Here is a 15,866-nt window from a genome sequence, read left to right on the forward strand (position 1 = left end):
CATCCCACATGCATGACCAATTTACCTGAATTAACTCTCTTAATTTGTGTGTGTGTGGTGCATGGATGCTGCCTTTCTGGTGTTTGTGTGTGCGTGTGTATGTAACTCCATAGGGGTTGAGTGCGGTAGGGGTGGCTCTAATTTCCTGAACAAGTTGATAAAAGACAGAATCCAGACATCCTCAGAGCAGAGCAGAGGAAGCCCAATCCTTGGTGGATGGAGAGGGCCTGTGCTCCAAAGTCGCGGGGCATTCCCTCAATTTAGCTTTAATTAAGCGCACCGGGCGAGTCACTGAGGAACAATGAGCCGTCTGTCTGTTCAAGGAGCTGCGGTCAGAACTTGAAGCCAGCCGGCGAGTCTGTTCGCTCTATAAATCCAGCCTCTTCCTTGACCATAAAGCCCTGCTGGATAGATTCTGGCCCAACATAGGTGTTGTTGCACTTGTTCAACTACTGAACTGAGACATGATTCAATAGGCTAAGTTATCTGAGAGAGGGAGAGAGAGTGAAAGAGGGAAAGAGTCAGAGTGGAAGAAAAAGAAGAAGTGTGTGGGAGTTTGATGTGCGTCCGAGGGTAGGACGAGACTGATGCATATCAGCCCAAGTCCCATGGGACAGAGAGGGGCCGAGGGACGAGTTAGGGGCAGAGAGCTACACCCCTTTCAGTATTTATTACCGCTATAATGTTTCAGCTCTCTGGTAAAGAACTTGTGAGCAGGTAGAGTGAAAAAAAATGTATCATCCACAACTGATAAAACAACAGAAGGCATAAACTTGGGAGGCTGTAAAATAGCATGGGGTGGCTCAAGGGGTATCATCACAGATTGATTCCAGACTTTGGTTTTCTAGTCCTGAAAAGGAATCTGTCCTCCACTTAATAATCCTGCACTGACCTGGTCCATTCACCAGATGAATTCACACAATAGTTTTCCTTTCTTTTCTCCTCATACTAAAGTGATCCATATTTGGATATTGATAGAGGATTTTTAGAATGCCATCTTTTGTTGCACAGTGTTTCCTTTTATTACAGGAAGGTTTTGTTTTACCCATCAATCACAAGGGTTGTCGCAATACCTCAGAGCTCTTCCCTTGTGGAGGGTTCAGGAGAAGGTCCTTTAGAGGACACCTTGGCTGTGTGTGTGTGTGTGTGTGTGTGTGTGTGTGTGTGTGTGTGTGTGTGTGTGTGTGTGTGTGTGTGTGTGTGTGTGTGTGTGTGTGTGTGTGTGTGTGTGTGTGTGTGTGTGTGTGTGTGTGTGTGTGGAGGTGTGGCTGGAGGTGTGGGTAGAGGTAGAGGTGGAGGTGGAGTTGTGTGTATGGGTTGTGCCCCTGTTGTGTAATTTTCACACTTCTCTGAGCATACACTATTTGTTTAGACTTTATTCTATAATCTAGTCTATGTGTAGCTAGACATATAACCCAAGACTTCAGATTATTTGCCGGTACTATTTAGGAAACGTTCATGGGATTTTTACATCAAAGTCAAAAGTGCCAGAGACAGTGAAAAATATAGACAGTGGTGTGTGTGCACTAAACCCTAAACGTGGGACTGTAGTTTTGAGAAACCATGAATTGAGTTGCGTTGCCTTTATAAATTTAACTTGACTGGCCAATAAAAAAAAAAGCCTCCACCGCCAGGTCGACTGCGGGTCAGGCCCATCTCCCCAATCGAGAGGGACTGATCTGACTCACTGTTTTTCCCAAAACACAAACTGTGAAATTTATACTTCAACAATGTCAGCTTCCCTCCGCACCACTGTCAGTCAGAGCAGGCAGGTCTTACCGTTCTAGTTGCAGCAGCAGAAAACATTTGGGAAATAAGAGGATCCCGTATCATTTCCTGTTCCACCATTCCATGTCTGTCTGTCTGTCTGTCTGTCTGTCTGTCTGTCTGTCTGTCTGTCTGTCTGTCTGTCTGTCTGTCTGTCTGTCTGTCTGTCTGTCTGTCTGTCTGTCTGTCTGTCTGTCTGTCTGTCTGTCTGTCTGTCTGTCTGTCTGTCTGTCTGTCTGTCTGTCTGCCTGCCTGTCTGTCTGTCTGTCTGTCTGTCTGTCTGTCTGTCTGTCTGTCTGTCTGTCTGCCTGCCTGCCTGTCTGTCTGTCTGTCTGTCTGTCTGTCTGTCTGTCTGTCTGTCTGTCTGTCTGTCTGTCTGTCTGTCTGTCTGTCTGTCTGTCTGTCTGTCTGTCTGCCTGTCTGTCTCTCTTCCTGTGCCTCTGTGCCCACTTGTTCAGGGTGACTGCTGGCCCGGTTTAGTCTCGGAGAGGGCAGGGGCGCTCACACTCTCCGGGCCAAGTGCCAGCCTGTCCTCTACACCCATGTTTGACCACAGAGCCAAAAGCGAGTGTTTTCTATTTCTCTTGGAACCCTCTTTCAAAAGGTTTTCCTTGCTCTGTCTGTCGAAAGCTTAACCCCCGTTTCCAATGAGAAGTTCTCGTCCTGGCAAGAAACGGCTTAAACGAACACAGAATATTTCATTTTCGAGGGAAAAAATAAATAGATTGTGAAAACAAACTGGATGGGGTCTTTCATAAGTGCAGTTTGGAGTGTGGCTACAAACAGGAAAGGTGAGACACAGGTAAATGTGTCGGCTCATTCAATTAGCATTGACTCTGGCTAGAATGTCTTTCCATAAAAGCCTTCGCCGACTGAGCCAACGTCTTCTAATCCCACACGGGGCTGACTGAATTTATTAAATTACTTCCAAGATTACATATGAAAAAAGTCTTCAAATATGCTGAGATGCACAAGATAAGCTTTCAAAGCTGCCTATCTGGTAATTCACAGAGAGAGCATTTTTGAATGGAAATTACTGCTCATGGGCAGTTTTCACTCAGTGGATCCTGTAAAACTAAGTGCCACATTTATCCTCTCCCACTAAGAAAATAGCTTTTAAAAAAGTATTCCAGGAGATTCACTGAAGATGTACACTGTAGCTTTGATAGCTATTAGAGTATAAATATTTGCTTATACAAATTTGACTACTGCAACGGCTATAACTACTAATGTTATTAATAATAACTATAGTTATGTTCATGATAAAATAATATATGACTTATTCACTTTAATAAATATTATTTCTATACAATAAAATGTGTATGTGTATTTTATAAATGTTTAAAAATAAGGGTGGTTAATCATAGAGATGAACAGACTAACAGACTATATATTTGTCTAAATTGGTTTGTATTTATCCCGTCACTGTATTTGTCTATGTGAATATACAGGGGAAACAGGCCTGCTGTGAACAATAAGAACAGTCTGTGTAATACAACAAACATTTTCCCTCGCATCCTTTTACATGTACAGTGTAACGTTTTACATTGAGTCTAAATTGGGTTTGCAGTATCTGTTAGCATTTATGAGGCCCCCAAACTTGGCCGGCACATGGAAACGACACCCTGGATCTTACAATTACCCCTTCCACTCCAGTTAAACACTCTACGCCCTAAAAAAGAAAGGGCCCGTAATGAGATTTTACCAAAACATCAAACTGTAAGGTTGCGCTAGCTTTTCCGCTCCATCAGGGAATATAAAGTTTAAGACCCCTTTGCTATCAGTGACCCAGAGAGAAAAGGCACTGGCTGGAGAAGTGGCCCTCTAATTACCCAATGTGTGAGTGTGCAGTGAGACGCGGAGCCGCTGCAACAATGACACCTTGGGATGTATAGTTACAGCTGAACAGGACCCCTAAGTTATATCAGCACTATCGCAGGGCTAAATTTATTGACGGTAACGAAATACAGTGAGATCTGTTTTAAAAAGCCCTAAGGCCTCTTATTTTACAACTTGTCTGTCTTTCACTCTAGCCTAAACTGTAACTGTAGAGCTGACATGAAGGACATATGGTTTCCAAAGAAACCATTAGAAGGACACCCAGACCCCCACACCCCACACCCCAATCCCCACCTCAACCACCACCCCAATAAACTACATTATTCGTCAACTTAGAACGACTGAGATCTGTGTATCTAGACAAAAAGGGGAAAATGTGAAGTTCAAACACTTTTCAAGGAAAGTGAATTTACTGAGTGACACTGGATGATCATTTGAATGCGAATCAGGGGGAATTTGGGATGGAGAGGGAGAGGGGGGAAGACGTGCCTGTAACATTTACATTACATTTACATTACATTTAAGTCATTTAGCAGACGCTCTTATCCAGAGCGACTTACAAATTGGTGCATACACCTTATGACAACCAGTGGAACAGCCACTTGCATCTAAATCTTGTTGGGGGGAGAAGGGGGGTGAGAAGGATTACTTACCCTTACTTACCCTATCCTAGGTATTCCTTGAAGAGGTGGGGTTTCAGGTGTCTCCGGAAGGTGGTGATTGACTCCGCTGTCCTGGCGTCGTGAGGGAGTTTGTTCCACCATTGGGGGCCAGAGCAGCGAACAGTTTTGACTGGGCTGAGCGGGAACTGTACTTCCTCAGTGGTAGGGAGGCGAGCAGGCCAGAGGTGGATGAACGCAGTGCCCTTGTTTGGGTGTAGGGCCTGATCAGAGCCTGGAGGTACTGAGGTGCCGTTCCCCTCACAGCTCCGTAGGCGAGCACCATGGTCTTGTAGCGGATGCGAGCTTCAACTGGAAGCCAGTGGAGAGAGCGGAGGAGCGGGGTGACGTGAGAGAACTTGGGAAGGTTGAACACCAGACGGGCTGCGGCGTTCTGGATGAGTTGTAGGGGTTTAATGGCACAGGCAGGGAGCCCAGCCAACAGCGAGTTGCAGTAATCAAGACGGGAGATGACAAGTGCCTGGATTAGGACCTGCGCCGCTTCCTGTGTGAGGCAGGGTCGTACTCTGCGGATGTTGTAGAGCATGAACCTACAGGAACGGGACACCGCCTTGATGTTAGTTGAGAACGTCAGGGTGTTGTCCAGGATCACGCCAAGGTTCTTAGCGCTCTGGGAGGAGGACACAATGGAGTTGTCAACCGTGATGGCGAGATCATGGAACGGGCAGTCCTTCCCCGGGAGGAAGAGGAGCTCCGTCTTGCTGAGGTTCAGCTTGAGGTGGTGATCCGTCATCCACACTGATATGTCTGCCAGACATGCAGAGATGCGATTCGCCACCTGGTCATCAGAAGGGGGAAAGGAGAAGATTAATTGTGTGTCGTCTGCATAGCAATGATAGGAGAGACCATGTGAGGTTATGACAGAGCCAAGTGACTTGGTGTATAGCGAGAATAAGAGAGGGCCTAGAACAGAGCCCTGGGGGACACCAGTGGTGAGAGCGCGTGGTGAGGAGACAGATTCTCGCCACGCCACCTGGTAGGAGCGACCTGTCAGGTAGGACGCAATCCAAGCGTGGGCCGCGCCGGAGATGCCCAACTCGGAGAGGGTGGAGAGGAGGATCTGATGGTTCACAGTATCGAAGGCAGCCGATAGGTCTAGAAGGATGAGAGCAGAGGAGAGAGAGTTAGCTTTAGCAGTGCGGAGCGCCTCCGTGATACAGAGAAGAGCAGTCTCAGTTGAATGACTAGTCTTGAAACCTGACTGATTTGGATCAAGAAGGTCATTCTGAGAGAGATAGCGGTAGAGCTGGCCAAGGACGGCACGCTCAAGAGTTTTGGAGAGAAAAGAGAGAAGGGATACTGGTCTGTAGTTGTTGACATCGGAGGGATCGAGTGTAGGTTTTTTCAGAAGGGGTGCAACTCTCGCTCTCTTGAAGACGGGAGGGACGTAGCCAGCGGTCAGGGATGAGTTGATGAGCGAGGTAAGGTAAGGGAGAAGGTCTCCGGAAATGGTCTGGAGAAGAGAGGAGGGGATAGGGTCAAGCGGGCAGGTTGTTGGGCGGCCGGCCGTCACAAGACGCGAGATTTCATCTGGAGAGAGAGGGGAGAAAGAGGTCAGAGCATAGGGTAGGGCAGTGTGAGCAGAACCAGCGGTGTCGTTTGACTTAGCAAACGAGGATCGGATGTCATCGACCTTCTTTTCAAAATGGTTGACGAAGTCATCTGCAGAGAGGGAGGAGGGAGGGGGGAGGATTCAGGAGGGAGGAGAAGGTGGCAAAGAGCTTCCTAGGGTTAGAGGCAGATGCTTGGAATTTAGAATGGTAGAAAGTGGCTTTAGCAGCAGAGACAGAGGAGGAAAATGTAGAGAGGAGGGAGTGAAAGGATGCCAGGTCCGCAGGGAGGCGAGTTTTCCTCCATTTCCGCTCGGCTGCCCGGAGCCCTGTTCTGTGAGCTCGCAATGAGTCGTCGAGCCACGGAGCGGGAGGGGAGGACCGAGCCGGCCTGGAGGATAGGGGACATAGGGAGTCAAAGGATGCAGTAAGGGAGGAGAGGAGGGTTGAGGAGGCAGAATCAGGAGATAGGTTGGAGAAAGTTTGAGCAGAGGGAAGAGAAGATAGGATGGAAGAGGAGAGAGTAGCGGGGGAGAGAGAGCGAAGATTGGGACGGCGCGATACCATCCGAGTAGGGGCAGTGTGGGAAGTGTTGGATGAGAGCGAGAGGGAAAAGGATACAAGGTAGTGGTCGGAGACTTGGAGGGGAGTTGCAATGAGGTTAGTGGAAGAACAGCATCTAGTAAAGATGAGGTCAAGCGTATTGCCTGCCTTGTGAGTAGGGGGAGGGTGAGAGGGTGAGGTCAAAAGAGGAGAGGAGTGGAAAGAAGGAGGCAGAGAGGAATGAGTCAAAGGTAGACGTGGGGAGGTTAAAGTCGCCCAGAACTGTGAGAGGTGAGCCGTCCTCAGGAAAGGAGCTTATCAAGGCATCAAGCTCATTGATGAACTCTCCGAGGAACCTGGAGGGCGATAAATGATAAGGATGTTAAGCTTGAAAGGGCTGGTAACTGTGACAGCATGGAATTCAAAGGAGGCAATAGACAGATGGGTAAGGGGAGAAAGAGAGAAAGACCACTTGGGAGAGATGAGGATCCCGGTGCCACCACCCCGCTGACCAGAAGCTCTCGGGGTGTGCGAGAACACGTGGGCGGACGAGGAGAGAGCAGTAGGAGTAGCAGTGTTATCTGTGGTGATCCATGTTTCCGTCAGTGCCAAGAAGTCAAGGGACTGGAGGGAGGCATAGGCTGAGATGAACTCTGCCTTGTTGGCCGCAGATTGGCAGTTCCAGAGGCTACCAGAGACCTGGAACTCCACGTGGGTCGTACGCGCTGGGACCACCAGGTTAGGGTGGTCGCGGCCACGCGGTGTGGAGCGTTTGTATGGTCTGTGCAGAGAGGAGAGAACAGGGATAGACAGACACATAGTTGACAGGCTACAGAAAAGGCTACGCTAATGCAAGGAAATTGAATGACAAGCGGACTACACGTCTCGAATGTTCAGAAAGTTAAGCTTACGTAGCAAGAATCTTATTGACTAAAATGATTAAAATGATACAGTACTGCTAAAGTAGGCTAGCTGGCAGTAGCTGCGTTGTTGACACTACACTAATCAAGTCGTTCCGTTGAGTGTAATAGTTCTACAGTGCTGCTATTCGGGGCTAGCTGGCTAGCTAGCAGTGTTGTTTACGTTACGTTGAGTTAAAAGAACGACAATAGCTGGCTAGCTAACCTAGGGAATCGGTCTAGACTACACAATTATCTTTGAAACAAAGACGGCTATGCAGCTAGCCACGATCAAACAAATCAAACCGCTGCACTGCAATGAAACGAAAATGTGAAACCACCTGACCGGGTTGTTGAATTCAAAACAGCAGACGTTGGCTAGCTGTTAGCAGTTAGCTGTTGGCTAGCTAGCAGAGTCTCCTACGTTAAGGACGACAAATAGCTGGCTAGCGAACCTCAGTGAATTAAGATAATCACTCCAAGGCTACACACACTAAACTACACAATTATCTTGGAAACAAAGACAGCTATGTAGCTAGCTAACACTGAACTAATCAAGTCGTACAGTTGAGTGAATAGCACTACAGTGATGCTAATCTGTGTGCGTTAGCTAGCTCCTGGGCGAATAGCAGTGAAGGCTACGTTAGGGCGACGAAATACGATAATTATGCAATTATCTCTGATACAAGGACGGCTATGTAGCTAGCTAAGAAGAATTGCTAAGATTAGACAAATCAACCGTTGTACTATAATGAAATGTAATGAAAAAGTTATAAAAAGTTATACAACCTGCAGAGCGAAGTGCGAATGCGACCGCTCGCTCCAACCGGAACCATAACAGAGAGGTCAGACAGAAAACATCAAAGTCGACGTTCAGAATTCAGTGTGTTTTTATGTGAGGGTCTGTGTTCTCTCCCAGTGGTTTTAAGTTCAAACGAGCGAGAGCTTATAAAAGGCATGTTAGGCCTATTATGTACATCCTATCTGTTCCAGACCTTATTGACCTTCACGAGACGTCCAGAAATAAGCAGTCATTAACTCGACCTCCACTGGAATTTATTTACGCTGGCTAATTTCTGCCTCGTTTTTGCAAGACCAAGGAGGGAGACGAACATCCTGGTTTTATTGGCCATTAGAGAGCTTAGGTTAACGCAGGGCAGTTTGTTTGGCTAAGTGGGGCAATTTTCGTCTTTAAGTATCTCATGCCACTTCCCCTCGCAACATGTAAATGATACACACTCAACCTTCCCACCCCAATTCCTCCAACTTGGTGAGAATTTCAACCAAACTCGCTATCAAACTTTTTCTCTGAATTGTCTCACAAATATTTATTCATGAAATCTATTTGTTCATTAAATATTTGTATATGTATCCTTATGTTCACTTCGTGGAACTATTTTAAAAATGATCTGTTTACAATGCGGTTTTACAGTACCAGGGGTGTGTTTTCAGATAGGGAGACAAGGAGACTGGTTATTATTCATGCTCTTCATTTGATCCAGCTCAGGTGGACTGAGGCCTGCTGTTATCTCTGGCTGATGAGGTCATGTAATGAGGTCATATAGATAACCAGCTGCTGGAAGCCAAGTAACACTGTCTACCAGGGACAGAGTGGAACGTCACTGCAGTATCATGTCAAATAATATTTCTACTTTTGATTTTAAAGCTACTGTCTGTTTGTTATCCAATAATTTCAACTAATGATGAATTCATCAAATACACAATGAGATCAGTACAACTGTTTTGCCTCATCATAACCAAATAAACTCACAAATTCACTTGTTGTCACTACTGTATATCTTCTCATTAATATTCCCCAACTCCCTGGACGTGTTGCCAAATCTCACACAAAGGACAACAAGCCACAATTTGACCTGAGGATTAGATTTGTGCAGAGTCTTAGCTGGGACGCCCGTCTTTCACCCCCTCCTCTCCCCTTCCCTCCCCTTTTCACCCCCATCCTCCCTCCTCCCTACTCTCCTCCTCACTGACCCAGCGTCCTCCCCCCTTTGCCCTGAGGAGGATGAGGCCAGAACAGCTGCACAGCCAATTGTCTGCTGTGAGTTACAGCAAGGTGCCTGGCTCCAGGCTTTTATTGATAATATTACAGTACTTGATGTAAATATGACTGCGGTGGCCTTCCTCCTCAGCGTGGGTCGAGGCTGGCCTGCAAACCAAACCCTGACCCCCGCGCACAGCTCCCTGAGGTGGAGCACACAGCACAGGCTGCTGCTTGCAGGAAGCACATAAGTGACTTTCGCCATAATAAATATCATCCTGCTTTTTTGACAAAGGTTTTGTACTGCTTTATAGATTGATTTTATTTTATTTTGGGCCATAACTTCACACAGAACCGTATCATGGGGCTGCAGGCCTCATTTGCTACTAGAGAGTTGAAAGGGCAGTGACTTCAGAAAGTATTCATACCCTTGTACTTATTCCACGTTTTGTTGTGTTTCAGCCTGAAATCAAACATGTTTTTAGACATTTTTACAAATGTATTGAAAATGAAATACAGAAATATCGCATTTAAATAAGTATTCACATCCCTGAGTCAATATTTTGTAGAAGTACCTTTGGCAGTGACTACAGCTGTGATTATTTTTGGGTAAGTCTCTAAGGGCTTTGCACACCTGGATTGTACAATATTTGCCCATTATTATTTAAAAATTCTTCAAGCTCTGTCAAGTTGATTGTTGATCATTGCTGGACAGCTATTTTCATGTCTTGCAATAGATTTTCAAGCGGATTAAAGTCAAAACTGTAACTAGGTCACTCTGGGAACATTTAATGTCATCTTGGTAAGCAACACCAGTGTAGATTTGGCCTTGTGTTTTGGGTTATTATCCTGCTGAATGGTGAATTTGTCTCCCAGTGTATGGTGGAAAGCAGACTGAACCAGGTTTTCCTCTAGGATTTTGTCTTTGCTTATAGCTGTATTCTGTTTCTTTTTATCCTAAAAAACTCCTTAGTCCTTGCCGATGACAACCATACCCATAACATGATGCAGCCACCACCATGCTTGAAAATATGAAGAGTGGTACTCAGTGATGTGGATTTGCCCTAAACATAATGCTTTGTATTCAGGACAAAAAGTGTATTTCTTTGCTACATTTTTTACTTAAGTCTCTTGTTGCAAACAGGATGAATGTTTTGGAAATGTTTTATTTTGTACAGGCTTCCTTTTCTCTCTGTCGTTTAGGTTAGTATTGTGAAGTAACTGCAAAGTTGTTGGTCCATCCTCAGTTTTCTCCTATCACAGCCATTTAAAAAATCACCTTAGGAATGACGCCTGTATCTTTGTGGTGACTGGGTATATTGATACAGCTTCCAAAGCCCAATTAATGACGTCAACATGCTCAAAGGGATATTCCACGCCTGCTTTTTTTCTGCTTTTTTTCACATCTATCAAGGCATTTTGAATGCCTTTGTTGTGAGGTATTGAAAAACCTCCCTGGTCTTTGTTGTTGAATCTGTACTAGAAATGTACTACTCGATTGAGAGACCTTACAGATAATTAATTGTATGTGTGGGATACAAAGATGGGATAGTCAATCAAAAATCATGTTAACCACTATTATTGAACACGGAATGAGTCCATGCAACTTATTATGCAATTTGTTAAAGGCCTTTGCAGACTGTACATCGGATTCAGTATTTTACGATTATCACGTCACACTGTGCGATGTTACCAAATTAAAATCTGGATATTAACCTGGCCAGATTGTATGAATTACTTCAGTCCTACAGTTCTTCAGCACCAGCAGCACAAGCATCACTCTATGTATATGCGGGAGTGAAGTGTGTTTTGAATCAAGACACTTCAGCTTTTATTTTAAATTTTTTTGTAAACTGTTCTACAAACAAAATTCAACTTTGACATTATTGGGTATTGTGTGTAGATCAGTGACACAAAATCGCAATTTAATCCATTTTAAATTCATGCTTAAACACAACAAAATGTGGAAAAAGTCAATGGGTGTGAATACTTTCTAAAGACACTGTGTGTACTGTTGGTCGGTACAGTGTACTGCACACATGCTCTGTAGCACGGGGAGGCTCAGTCATTCTCTCTCTCTCTCTCTCTCTCTCTCTCTCTCTCTCTCTCTCACACACACACACACACACACACACACACACACACACACACACACACACACACACACACACACACACACACACACACACACACACACACACACACACACACACACACACACACACACACACACACACACACACACACACACACACACACACACACACACACACACACACACACACACACACACACACACACACACACACACACACACACACACACACACACACACACACACACACACACACACACACACACACACTCACACACACACACACACACACACACACACACACACACACACACACACACACACACACACACACACACACACACACACACACACACACATAGCCTGCCGCCTTGCCTCTCCTCATGCGCCAGCTGCAGAGTGTGTGCAGACAGACAGATCTTACTCCCAGTGATTAGGTCTTTCATGTGCCCTGACCTGAGGGTGTTAAGTCAGCTTTAATGCCTGAGCTTTGAATTCTCTACTGTCTTCACTACTGGAGCTAAAGAGCCCCCCTCCCCACAGATGCAGTCCACCCACACTCCATTCCTTCACTGATGCACTGAGGGGAGATACAATTTGAACACTGTGCCTTTCCACTAGCCAAGACAGGAAACAAATATGAATATGGTATAAGCTTCCCCATTTCCTAGATGATTAATATTATATGCTGAATGGATGCAGGTCCTGACAGTTGAGATGTCAATATGAAGACAAAAGGGCCATATTTCATTATTACTTTCAGCAGTGCTCATTAAATTCTGTTACTCGATTAGCCATCTGGTGGGTGTGAGGGAGAAGAGTGAACAGAGGAGAGGAGTGGGGATGTTACTGTACATGTATGGTAGCCTGATCAGTGTTTTTGCTCCCCTGAAGCTGTTTATACTCATTAAAGATACCCATTAGATGGTATACAGTACATATACAAAGTCATCTTATAAATAAATACATTAAATGAAAGAAAAATATATTTCATTATTTTCATACATGTTATAACCAATTATAAATAAACAGGTTTCAGAGGGGTTGGTAATTCACACATGCTTTTTCTAAGTGTCAGTGAAAAGAATGGATATAGTGTTGCCCGTTTAAGGGTCACGAGTTGCCAATGTGGAATGGACACATGTAGCTATTTATCACTTGTCTCTCAACGCGTGTGTGGGTGGCCGAGCTCCGGGTATTATTGCAATTTGTGAGCAACTGACAGTAATCCCCCTCTCCCAGTGAAGGCCATATTTTCCTCTGCATGCAGGGAAGCATGTCTTCAGTAAACCTCATCCTACAAAAAATGTATACTCCCCCGTTATATGTACTTCATGTACAGACCATGATACTGTATATACTATAGACCAAATACATATATTTAAATGTATGTCTCTGCTGTAGACAGCTAGAGACATGCTTACAATAGACGTTTTTGAACTATTAATCAATCCCATTAAAACGTCAGAAACAGATACACCTACATTTTTGTGCTGTTAGATGTTGTTACACATTCGGAAGTTGTATGTGTGTTCTTTTTATCTAGGAAATAATCATAGTTCAATATCGTTTCCTTTTGGGCCTAATAAACTATCCCTGTTTTTGAAATACTGAAGGGCTTTCTACTGAGATATTAATTATACATAAATATGTTTGCTAAAACAGGTTTGTCTGATTTTAACTGAATAATGCTGAAAATAGTCTTTAAGAAACAAACAATTTAAAAAAAGTTAGCATTGCCTTCATATCACACTGTTAAAAATAAAGGTGCAAGTTGAAACCATATAAGGTTCTTGAGAGCGATGCCATAGGATAACCATTTTAGGGTCTCTGAAGAACCATACAAAATAGGACCAGAATTGAATAGCCCTGCTGTAGGGGCATTTTCGCATATTCCCCAGTGTGCCATTCGAGTGGAGTTTAGATACCAGTACCACCCATGACTGTGTTTGCTTGTGACAAAGACATGGTTGTTGCATTCATTCATTTTCAGTCCTGTGACCTTCACCAAGTGAGATCCTAATTGAATATGTTGTAATTGAAATGTAATTATTTAAGACAATACAATACATACACTGAGTATTCCAAACATTAAGAACACCTTCCTAATATGGAGTTGCACACCCCCTTTTTGCCCTCAGAACAGCCTCAATTCATTGGGACATGGACTCTACAAGGTGTCAAGCATTCCACAGGGATGCTGGCTCATGTTGACTCCAATTCTTTCCATAGTTGTGTCAAGTTGGCTGGATGTCCTTTGAGTAGTGGACCATTCTTGATACACACAGGAAACTGTTGAGCGTGAAAAACACAGCAGCGTTGCAGTTCTTGACACACTTAAATCATTGCGCCTGGCACCTACTAACATACCCTGTTCAAAGACACTTAAATATTTTACCATGCCCATTCACCCTCTGAATGGCACACATACACAATCCAGGTCTCAATTATCTCCTCCCCTTCATCTACATGCATAAAGTGTATTCAACAAGTGACATCAATAAGGGAGCATAGCTTTCACCTGGATTCACCTGGTCAGTCTGTCATGGAAAGAGCAGGTGTTCCTAATGTTTTGTACACTCAGCATATTTTACAAGGCCTTCTTTTGAGGGTCTAGTTTGACCCTAATATAGTGGCCTGAAACTCATAGTTCACAAGCCACATCAGGCCTGCAAGTCATATTATTTAGAATTTTTATTCACTCGCAACCTGCATCAAGAATGACTGCCAGGCTTGGAAAGACTAAGATATGAGACCTTAAACATCTCAACTGGAACAACCATTTCAGGATCAGGTGCAATAAGCCAAGTAACAGATTGGAATATTTCAGTGCTTGTTATTTATATTTGAGATGCATACGATGAATTAATCAATCAATGTACATGCAAAAACATTGATATTGAAACAAACAATAAAAAAATATATACTGGCAATAGAGCATGCTGGGAAATATGATAATGATGACTGTAGTTTTGGTTCAACTCTGGTTATTAACACCAACCCTGGGGTTATTTTACACCACTGAGTGTTAATTTAACTCTTTACGGTGTTATTTTAACTCTTGAATCAACAGTAGAAATGTTACACTGAAAACTCAACACTATTTAACACTGGCCAATTTGCAGTGTCCTATGAAAGGGACACATCTCCAGGCTTCCATACATTTCAAGAACCGTACATTTCTGAAGAACCGTAGATGCCACATCAAGAACCCCACACTTCACTCAACGGTTATTTGCTGGGCAAGAGTTCTCCAAGGAACATTAAGAGCTGAGAAAGAACCATTTAAGAATTCATTTTCAGTACAGTATCATTTATTGACCTTCAACTAATGTAAATGTAATTTTCTTTCATACTGCTCATTGACAATCAGAGTTTGAATAACACAAGGTGAAGAATAACAATATAATGTCAATATTATCAAATGTAAAATGAGTAACATTCTTAAAATATCATAATAAAACTTGTCATGGTACTTCACCCCAGAACCACACATCAGTGTGTTGAGTTTTATCCACAGTGAAAGGCCGACTGACTATTAAGCGCACAATCTGACACATTATGCCAGCTCAATGATGATTGAACGTGATACTGACTTGCAGAAGTGAGAAACAAGTGAAATATCTGAGGTCAATTACAGAGCCATATGTTATTACTTTGGAAGAAACAAGGTGAACAAATCTTACATAGTTGACTCAGAACATCTGAACTTTAATGGGAAAAGTTTAAGTCCATTTTGATGAATCGAATAGTTTGTTACAAAGAAGGATCCGTTCTTGGAATTAATCTAAATGAGTTGTGTTAAAAAATATTTAATGTTTTGGTCAACAGGAAAAATGATTCATTTCCATGTTAACATTAGCAAAAGCAGCAGTAGAAAGGAAAACTAAATCTGTAATGACACATATGGGCCATTTCCTGGTGTATACTGTGGTTGCACACTCAAATTGATTGTAATTGTTAGCTTCCTGAATTTTGCAGGCGTTTAATTTGCCAGACTGACCGAATTAAAAAACAATCATGAAATTCCACTCCTCCATATAAAAACAAGTATGTATACGTTTATTTACAAATCAAATATCTCTTGGCTAATCTATACATGTTTTTATATAACACAATTAAAGGCACTCCACTTTAAATACTGACATACTTGATTGACAATCTGAGATCTTGAGAAGGAACTCATTATTATGAAAAGAATACAATTATAGAGTTTTCTTTCTGATGCTAAAGACACATGTTCAGAAGGATGGATCAGCAAAAGTTCGGATTGGTGTAAGACACTATAGAAGTTCTAATGTATTGATTCTAATGTACGCTATTCTGCTATACATAGAGAAAACTAGGCAAGAACTGCCATTGTCTTGAACTCAGTGTTCATAAAATCATTGCTGCCACTCAAATAAATATTAATAATTCAGGATGCTAAACGTTTTCAGTGTAAACTTAAAGGACTAAAACCAGAAATATAGTATGTAGAAAATATAATGGAGC

General features: G+C 43.4%; 1 long non-coding RNA gene across 1 annotated transcript in view; it reads left to right on the forward strand.

Moving 5' to 3' along the window:
• LOC118371822 (uncharacterized) overlaps positions 1-15,866 on the forward strand; it is a 39,259-nt gene that overhangs the window by 22,385 nt on the left and 1,008 nt on the right. The window lies entirely within an intron of this gene.

This window comes from Oncorhynchus keta, chromosome 24 (genome assembly GCF_023373465.1).
Source record: "Oncorhynchus keta strain PuntledgeMale-10-30-2019 chromosome 24, Oket_V2, whole genome shotgun sequence".
Lineage (NCBI taxonomy): Eukaryota > Metazoa > Chordata > Actinopteri > Salmoniformes > Salmonidae > Oncorhynchus > Oncorhynchus keta.